Source organism: Schistocerca piceifrons, chromosome 4, assembly GCF_021461385.2.
Source record: "Schistocerca piceifrons isolate TAMUIC-IGC-003096 chromosome 4, iqSchPice1.1, whole genome shotgun sequence".
NCBI classification, from domain to species: Eukaryota; Metazoa; Arthropoda; class Insecta; order Orthoptera; family Acrididae; genus Schistocerca; species Schistocerca piceifrons.
This window is the reverse complement of record NC_060141.1, coordinates 222727924-222738463: the sequence shown is the minus strand read 5'-3', so window position 1 is coordinate 222738463 and position 10540 is coordinate 222727924. Positions and strand designations below refer to the sequence as shown.

General features: G+C 37.6%; 1 long non-coding RNA gene across 1 annotated transcript; it reads right to left on the bottom strand.

Moving 5' to 3' along the window:
- Nucleotides 1–1072: 1072 nt before the first annotated feature.
- LOC124796462 lies at nucleotides 1073–9158 on the bottom strand. The gene is made up of 2 exons (XR_007016771.1): nucleotides 9055–9158; nucleotides 1073–1111 (listed from the first exon to the last, which is right to left on the bottom strand). It is a non-coding gene; the product is annotated as an uncharacterized LOC124796462 (long non-coding RNA).
- Between the last annotated feature and the right edge of the window lie 1382 nt (nucleotides 9159–10540).

The window sequence follows — 10540 nt, the reverse complement described above, 5'->3', positions numbered from 1 at the left end:
ATTTTAAGACTACTGAAAAGTTCAAAACTTGGTTTGCGTGTTCCAATATTTTATCAATAATATATTATGTAGGACAAAATCAGATATTTTTAGAGATCTCTCATCAGTGTTTGAGCACCTTTAAATCCAATGACACTTTAATAGTTTTCTTTAGGATTTGCTCTGCATATCTTTTGGAAGTCATCAATAAAGTTCATTTCAAGTGTCTCAATTTTGGTTAGAAAACTCTGTGTAGCTAGTAACTGCTGATGGAGAATGTTTTGGCTGCAAATAATGTTTCTAACCACATTGTGTATCAACATATCTCAGAACTCAACAGCCACACAGGAAATTGTGTTCGCATTAGTTTCCTCATCAGGTGTGAGCATGACTTTACTCTGCTTCACTATATGAAGCCTATTCGCAATCCCTTTCAAGAAAGTGAAAGCTGCCTGCAACAGTGTATCAAAACATTAACTTCCTTTGCCTGTATAGTTAACTACATATGAAGAATTCCAATTGATATACTAGGAAGATATTTGGTCTACTTCAATCTGATAAATGATGGTTGACTTTGAACATCAAGTTCTGCACTACTATGCAAATTCTTAGTTTTACTTCCTGCAACAATATGGTAAGTAAAATCTGCACTATCATCCTGTTCTCAAACTCCTGCAAATGATGTCTAATGCAGAACAGGGCAAGTTTATATCTCCAACTACAATTATGTACAGAATATGACAGTACACACTGCATATTTTGAAGAAAGAAGACAGTTTTCAAAGAATATGCAGGATCAATGCTTGCTCACAGATGTGTTGGTGAAAGAGTTTTCATTCTTTATTTTGCAAACTAAAATTACATAAAAAAATACTGAATGGAAGCAACAAGGAATTTCATTTCATTAAAATATATATACACACACATTTCAATCTAAAAGTTCCTTTATTCTTTCTTTTTTTATCCTTTACATGAATCTATTTGAAATTGTTTTATATAATATGGAAAAACTTCAGACTTAATTGCAGATTAGCCACATCATTCAAGTTGTCAAAAGATGTCCATTCTGGAAGTTATCAAAGCCAATGTTTTCAGAGTTATGAAGGATATTACGTTGACTTCAGTACCATCCCTGGAAAATAAAAAAAAAAGTTTTGCACAATTTTGCAAAGGCAAAATTGCTTTGGACTTCTTAAACGCTAGAAAAAAAAGCGAAGTAGAATCTGTAATAAAATTATCCATCAATCACAAATAAATTTTTCGTTTCATTTGGGTACAAACAGGAGGCAATTGCATTATACTTCTGTATTTTTTTCCTTAACTTACAACAATTTTAGCTTTGTCAGGCATAACTACTGTGCACAATGTGGTGGACCATTCTCTTCTATGGTAAGTCAATGCATTACCAGTTATTAGGAAAATTGTGCAATTTGGTTAATCCATTTGGCTAACAGCAGAATAATTAAAATACTTGCACTCAACCTATGCTTCACATTAAGAACCTTTTTTATGGAAACTGTTTATTACAATGTCTGCACAGTGGTCTGAATTGTGTCTCAAACTGTAAGTCCATAAATATCTGGAAGAGCTACTTTTCATTCTGAGCAATGCATAGCCCTTATGGAGCTACAGGAAACGTATGGTAAAACTGAACACATGTGAATAAAAAAATCTGACCAGATATGTGACTGGACAAGTCAGCAGGTCATTCTTAAAGGGGAAGACATTGTCATAAGCAAAAATAGCATCTGTTGTGTACAAAAACAGCGAAATACAACCATTCTTGCTCACAATATATATATAAATGATATGTCAGATAACTGCTGTATCCCCATTTAGATGGTGGCAGGCATCTAGAAGGTGGTGGTATCATTAGAAACTTATTACAAAATGCAGCAACACATCCACATCATTGTCTGATTCAAATCTCAGCATAAAAGAGTAACGTAATGTACATAACTAATTGAAAGCATCCAGTATTGTTTCACTGCACAATCAGTGTTGAGTTACAGTATTAAGTATCAGCAAAATCAAACAATGGAAAGTCCAGGTTGAAATATCAACAATTATGAAAAGGATAGACTGCTACTCACCATAAATATGATGTGCTGATTTGCAGACAGGTGCAAGAAAATGACTGTTATGCGGGAAGCTTTGGGTCAAAGCCTTCTTCAGAAATGAAAGAAAAGCACACACGTTCACACAAGAAGGTACACCACATGGACACATGACCACAATCTCTGACCACTCTATCTGGACAGCAACTGTTGTGTTGAACAAAAGCAGCACTCAGAATGAGATAGAAGAGTAAAGTGGAGGGAAGAGAGGGGCACTGCCTGGTGGAGAGTGGAGCCTACTGTAGAAGGTGGCAGAACAAGGATGCCAGGAGCAACGTCAGGAGGCTGTGGGTGATGAGGGGGGGTGGGGGGGGGGAGGGGGACAGGTAGCAGGAAAGGAGAGGAGCAGAGAAGGGAAAAGACTGGTAGGTGCCTAGGCAGAGAACAAGCACAATGAGAGAACGTGAATTGGGAACAGGTCATAGGAGAGAGGGGGCAAAAGCTGTTAGGTAGAGGGTGTGGGGACTGTCGGTTGTCATAGGTTGAGGCTGGGATATTTTCAGGAGCAGAGAACGTGTTGTAAGGATAACTCCCATCTGTGCAGTTCAGAAAAGCCAGTGGTGGAGGGGAGGATCCAATTGGACTGGGTCGTGAAGTACCCATTAAAATCAAGAATGTTGTCCCACAGGGTGGTCTACTTTGCTCCTAGCCACAGTTCAGCAGTACCCATTCAGCCTGGTAGACAGATGGTTGGTAGTCAGCAGTCATGTCATATACAGCTCTGCTGCAGTCATTGCACAACTTTTTATATTGATATGACAGTCAGCTGTCTATGAAGATGAACGGCCACCACCACACTGTGACTACAGGCAAAGTGGCCCGGGTTCTCCTCTCCAACAGCAGCTTCTTTGAACTGTGCAAATGGGAGTTATTCTTACAATACATTCTCCATTCACTCGGCCTCATCCTATGACAACCTACTGTCCCCACACCCACCATCCACAGCTTCTGCCCACTCTGTGCTATAACCTCCTCACAATTCACATTCTCTCACCCTCACTCTCTGCCAATGCACCCACCAGTCTTTTCTCCTCTCTGCTCCTCCCCTTTTCTGCTGCCCTTTCCCCCTGCTCTACAGCCTTCCTGGCAACCTTGTCCTGCCCCCTTCTACAGAAGTCCCTGCACACTCCACCAGATAGCGCTCTTCTATACTCCACCCATACTCTTGCTATCCCTCTCCCTGGACATATAACTCTAGTGCCATTGCAGAGACAGATGCCAGGTTGATCTATTGGAAGGATTCTACAGAAGAGTAATTCAATAAGTAAGATGTCGTTCACAACAAATTCTTGGATACTGTTCATTCAGCTGTAAATTATCAAGTCAGATTAACAATCAAGAATAAATTCAAAGAAGAGCTGTAAAATTCATCAAAGGTTTGTTTCATCAATGTAAGAATACTACTGAAAGCTTTAATAATTGTAATCAGGGACATTTCAAGAAAGGCATTATGCATTGTGGAGAGCAGTACAAAATTCTGAGTGGCCCCCACATTCCAAAATGAGTCAAGAAACATACTATATATATTTATATATATCAGGTAATGGCCATACCCCAACATTAGAGAAATTTTGCCCCATAGAGAAGAGTGCAGTTCATGACATAAGTTCATGGCTTGTAGAAAATAAACTAACACTAAATCACAGTGAGACTCAGTTTTTACAGTTTCTAACATACATTTCAACAAAACCTGATGTTTTAATTTAACAGAATGGGCATATGATTACTGAAACTGAACAGTCAAATTTCTAGGTGTTCAGATAGATAGTATGCTGTAGTGTAAAGCCCACATTCAGGATCTTGTTCAGACTTAATGCTGCCATTTTTACTATTCAAACGGTATCTCAAGTGGGTGATGGTTCGACATGAAAATTAGTCTACTTCACTTATTTTCATTCGCTTATATCATGTGGTATTATATTTTGGGGTAACTCTTCCCATTCTAAAAGGATATTTATGACTCATAAATGGGTGGTTCAGGCAATAAGTGCTCTTGTCCAGAAAGTTGTGCAGTATACTGCTGTATCCATAGAATTCAAAAATCTTAGCAGTAATCCATGTGCTTCCAAATTAAAGCTGAAGAGTTTCCTCATGGGTCACTCCTTCTATTCTGTCAAGGAGTTCCTTGAAAAATTATGCTGATTCTTGTTGTATTGTTGATTGCATTTACTTAAACTTATGGCTTGATTTTTTTGGGGTTCATAAACATTTTATTTTTCTGTTATTACTTTTATGCTGTAATTTAATGTACCGACATGTTCCATGACTGTGGAGATTTGCTCCTCAATTTGGTCCAATGGAATTTGATGAGTAAATAAAAAAATAAATAATAAAAAGTATTGACAGTCTCTCTTACCAAGTACTACCAGCAAAAGGAATAGGAAGGGTAGACAATGACACTGGTACACTATGTCCCTCCTCCACACAGCATGTGGTGGTCTTACATGAAAAACACACAATAGGTTTACAAAGGGAACATTTTTCTCTCACAGGTCTGAAACACAGTGATGACTGGACACCTGAAGCTATCACTCTTTCAGAACAGTTTTTACCTTTTGCCACAACTGCAGCCTATGAACTTTTCAAAGTGTTACCGATGATGGTGCCACTAAAGCGGAGTTACTAAATATAGTTTTCTGTAATTCCTTCACGAAAGAAGATGAAGTAAATATTCCGGAATTCAAAATAGGAGTAACCCATTGAATTACAGACCCATATCACTGACCTCAATTTGCAGTACGATTTTGGAGCAATACTGTACTCAACCATTATGTATCACCTTGAAGAAAATGACTTATTGATACATAACCAACACAGATTCAGAAAATGGCATTCTTGTGCAACACAGCTAGCTCTTTATTCCCATGAAGTAATGAGTGCTGTTGCCAAGGGATCTCAGATCAATTCCATATTCCTAGATTTCCAGAAGTCTTTTATACCATTCCTCACAAGTGATTATTAATCAAATTGCATGCATATGGAGTATCATCTCAGTTGTGTGACTTGATTCGTGATTTCCTCTCAGAGACGTCACAGTTCGTAGTGATAGATGGTAAATCATCGAGTAGAACAGAAGTGATATCTAGTGTTCCGCAAGGTAGTGTCATAGGCCTTCTGCTGTTCCTGATTTACATAAATGACCTAGGTGATAATCTGAGCAGCCCCCTTAGATTGTTTGCAGATGTACTGTAGCCAACAGCCTTGCCGTAGTGATAACACCGGTTCCAGTCAGATCACCAAAGTGCTGTCGGGCTGGGCTAGCACTTGGATGGGTGACCATCTGGTCTGCCGAGTGCTGTTGGCAAGCGGGGTGCACTCAGCCCTTGTGAGGCAAACTGAGGAGCTGCTTGATTGAGAAGTAGCGGCTCTGGTCTCGGAAACTGACATATGGCCAGGAGAGCGGTGTGCTGACCACATGCCTCTCCATATCTGCATCCAGTGATGCCTGTGGGCTGAGGATGACACAGCGGCTGGTCAGTATCATTGGGCCTTCATGGCCTGTTCGGGAGGAGTTTAGCTTTTTAATATACTCTTGTAGAGTTTGCAGTCGGAATAAGTCAAGTGGACACAATATTTCGGCTGACCAGCTGGCCGTCATCATCATGCAAGATGTTGCAGTTGCTGATTCAACCACTGGCTTTTGTAATCTGACAGTTACACAACAAATAATGCACCATGTATTTCAGGTGACAATGAAAGGAAGCACAGTAAGCACTCTTTACTATTTTCTTACAGTTTTTCTTAATTCAAGATGGTGACAGGTTAATTTCTCCATGCAGTAACCCATAGGAGCATAGTCCAAATAACAAATTGCGGTACCAGTACTGAGCAATGTGATCCAGTGGTTACTAGATTATCTTCACATTCAGAAGGTTGGAAGTTCAACTCAGTATCATACAACTTTAAGATTTTTGTTGATTTCCTAAATTTCTTTTTGGCAAATATTAAGATCACTTCTTTGTAAAGTACATGTCCAGTTTCCTTCCACAATCGAGCTTGTGCTCCATCTCTAATGACCTTGCCATTGTTGGTTCGTTAAATCTTACACTTTTTCTTCATAAATCTTCCCATCACTTATGTTATGAAGAATTATGTATGTAAATTAGCCAAATTCTAAGTCTGGAATATTGAATTAAAAAATAAGGAATTTGGAAAATACCAACTCTAATGTAACCCCCGCCCCTCCCTCCACAGATTCTTTGAGCAAAGTTTATGCTGTCACACTGAGACTGCTATGGAAAGCCTGAGGACACAATTCTTAACTTCAAGCATGACTTGGCATTGTTACAAATGGAAGGTAAGAGTAGATCTGTGTTGTTGGGATACATTGCTAGATTTTTTCGTAAAGTCCATAAGGTACATAGATTAGTAGGATTTTCAAGCAGCACATTTCATTCCTTAATTCCCACAAGGAGTGTAATTCATTACCAAAAATATTTGTGTATTTACATGAAACTGTAACTAGTAAACAAGAAATTGTGGAGTGTAAATGTGAGACTGTGTGAAAAGTAACGAATTGGATAATTCTGTAATCCTAGTTGTTTATGTTTTTGGGTTCCAAGCTTGTGAGTGCCTTCATGGACACTCGTCAATAGTTACCTGATGTTGACACAACACAAAGACTACCATCTAGTAATAAATGATTCTCAGTGGAACAAATTACAATCATTTTGTTTGTGACCCCTTAAACAAAAAAAATTTTTCTACTTAGAAGCTACACAAGAATCCATTATCACATTGTAAATCAGATACTCAGTTATTTACCAAACAAATTAACAAGAAATTTTAAACTAAAGGAAAACACTGTGCTTGCTCCTAAGTTGATATGGGATGACAGATTCAGCGAGCTTGGTGGTCACAGGAATCTAGAATATCTGCTATGAGAAACAAAAGCAGATGAGTAAATTTAAGCAATTCTACTGCTAAACTGGTGGCAGTGAAGACACAAATGAGTTGTTTTAGAGACTGTAACTAACCAGAGCACATCATTATATCAGTTTGGCTAGACATCAGACCCACTGCACAGAAACAAGACAACCTGCAGCAGTGATTTGTATCTTATATGTCTAACAAGAATACAAATTTTTGAAACTGTGTAATAACAATAACAATGAGTGTGTTTACTGCACACTATTAATTGGAGAATTTTTGGTTGCAAATAAAACAAATGGTGATAATAAGACCACATGAAAGCAGCTAAATATAGAAGTACTACTAACACCACTGCTTCATGAAACATTAGAATTTTTTTGAAGTCAAAATGGGAGTAAGAGGAACTGGATTGTGAGTATGTTGCTAAAGATTTTCCATATACATTGATGTGCTGTATGAGGAAGGAACATTGTTGAACCACATAATTCAGTTCTGAAAAAGTATCAAATACTATTTAAAAGAAGTTGATAGCAATTTTTAACGTATTTCAAAAGACTGATATTTCATGCTGCAATGTTTCTAAAATGATTTGAGTTTGTTGATATCTTTGCCTGCGACATCCGCCCCAGTTGAGGGAGTTTTTTTCAATTATGGCAAACTTTGGTCTGCAGAAAGGAGTAAACTTTCAGTATCTACTGTCAAACATCTGCTAAATGATAAAATTAATTCAAAACTTTTTTGTTCTGAATTTTGTGGTGTAATTAAAACAAACAAACAATTTAAAAATAGTCATGTCTAGTGAAAAATACAACTCAATACAAAGTTAATGTTTCAATAAACTGTTAGGACTTTAAAGTAATTTCAAAACTGTGTTCTGTATTGGACCGAAAAAAGCATGGTAATATGCCCTGGGTTGGAACCAAAGAAATATGGTAAGCTTGTCTCTGTAAGACCTAACTTGCTGTACTGTGAATGCATTTCTTGTGTTCACAGAGAAATCATGACAGCACTAGCAAGGTTTGTAATAAACTGCTAATAAATTGCCTGCTGCATGTTTGGTTCAAGACCATAAATCTGACAGGGTATTAAGACACACCACTTTAAATGCTTTATTAATGTTGTCTTACTTTTATATTCAGTCTATATTATTCGTCCTTGAAGGAGAGCCTTCAGGGGTGTGGAACAGGTGAAACTGCACATTGGCTGCAGTAACTACTGTGGGCTACTTACAGTATACTCATACCAACAACTAATTCAACTAATTGAGACAACAAAAAGTTATTATTCTTCCTTGAACAGTATACGGCTGCAATTTGTATCTAGCAGTTCATACTAAACATTGAACAATACTATTACTGACAAAGTTAAAAAATGTTTAATATGAACATTAGTGTAAGTGAAATTTGCACTCTCAGCCTATTATAGGGTCATAACATTCTGATAAATTGTATAATATTTTTTGAGAACAGGAGTGCAAGAGGCCTCTAATTACAGCTCATTTGGTTATATACTTTTCTAAATGGGTATTTCCGTAACATATTCCAGCTTTTTATTAAATTAACCTTTAATCATCAACTGACTAGAGAGGTTACACAAAGAAGAGAGGGAGGGAGGGACGGTGTGGCTACCAAGTCAGCACAAGAATTTAGTGCTTTAGTTGAAATAGTGACATAATTAGAGGAGTTAATTGTTTACAGTGACCTAAATATTTTGGTTTCAATGGCCCATTTTTCCCTCCTTGTTTTAGCTACTGTCAGGAAGAATTAATAGAATTTCACAGCAATGATCTGAGTCTATCATCAAGCATCCCATAGCTATTACCCTCTGAGAGTTCACTACCATTTGCCTAACCGAGTTCACTAATTTCATGCTTGGCCAAGAAGCCAACAGTATTTGTATGTGAAAACTCCAGAATGGTGGATAAAATTTTATACCTATCTATGAAGAAGGACTCATGACATAATACAATTACTGTTAGTTTTTACTTTCCTGTGCAACAGATGAAAGGAGAAAAAATGTTCCTTCTTTCAAACCATTTAATATCTGGAATGGAAGTGAATATTTTGCAAAGAAGTCCAAAACTCACCTATGATTTCTTCTTCTGGCTTTCTGACTTTGGGACACAATTTATGTTTGAAGCCTCAAGTATATTTTCCCACTGCACTTCCAAGACTTGCACACTGCAGATCTGGTTGTTCTAAAACAATAAGTACAGGAAATGAAAAATTGCTGTTATTATCAGTATACATGTAATTAGAAAGTTACTTCAAATCAGACTTGCATGTATCACAAAAACTTTACAGTTCCTTATTAACGAATGTGTGAGTGCTCGCTGCATTTATTCTGTAACAAAGTATATGTTATTACTTGAACCAATAATTAACTGCTTCAGTTGATTACATTAAATTGTAATAATTTTGACCAAGATCAGGGGTACAGAGTTAGAATATGGGACAGGTTCTGGACACTGAGCAAAATCAAAGGTGGATGCACACTGTTTGTAGTGAGGCAGGGTCTGCAGTTCCAAATGTGGAGCCTCCTTCATGCTACCCGACACCGCTTAGTTGCACAGCAGACTGGAACTGTCAGATGCTGCTCAACTTGCCTGCCCACAGATGTCTTACTTAAGTCATCTTCTGAAAGGCTCCAAACTGTCCTGCCTTGAGTAACACCATTCCACACCCAGCAGACAGTAGTTTCATTACTACAGACAGTGGTTGAGACAGTTGTTGAAAGCTTTAGACATTTATTTGAAATTATACAGCTACAATACAGAGATTAAGTCCTACAGCCAAGAAAGTCTCAGAGGACAACAATTAACATCTTCTACCAAGGCCAGTATTTTATCACATAATTTCAATAAAATTTGATTGCATTCGAATACAACATAAACAAAGTTTGACTACCCCGAATTTCATGGATTTCAGTCAGTTTGCATACTTTAAGCACACTTGCTGTAACGGCAGAAATGATGAATTTTCCATTCTTTATAGCAAAAATGTTGCCAAAAGAATACTCTATAAGTCAAAACATCAAAAAGGGAAAAAGGGGATGAATTCCACACCACTGCAAAAAAATGATATTGTTCTTGACTGAAGCACTGAAAGCTTCATAAGAATATCTGTGGACAATGCTTTTCTCTACAGTGGGGTTGCAATATAAGAAGACTGTTGCAAAATGCAGGAATACCTGCAGAGGATTGACAGTTCATGATGTGGTTAGGAGCTCTCACTTCCTCTCAAAAACAAATCCCCCCTTTCATACACTACTTAAAAGTTAGCAGTGAACTATTTCTCAGTGGAAAGACTGTCTTGTGAACTGCTGTCCATTTCTATCACCTTAAACCATAACACAAGATCTGCTTCATAACATGGAGAAATGCATAAAAGTAATAACAATGTCCTGTGGCAGCACACATTTTTGCCTTTATGCAAAGAACTGACAGTTATACAGTACCATATTTTAACGACAATTTATATATGTATTTATGTAACCTGGACTCATTTTGAGTCAGAATAGCAGAGGCATCTGTACATACAGCTGCCTCTGCTATTTTGGCATAAAACACAGAC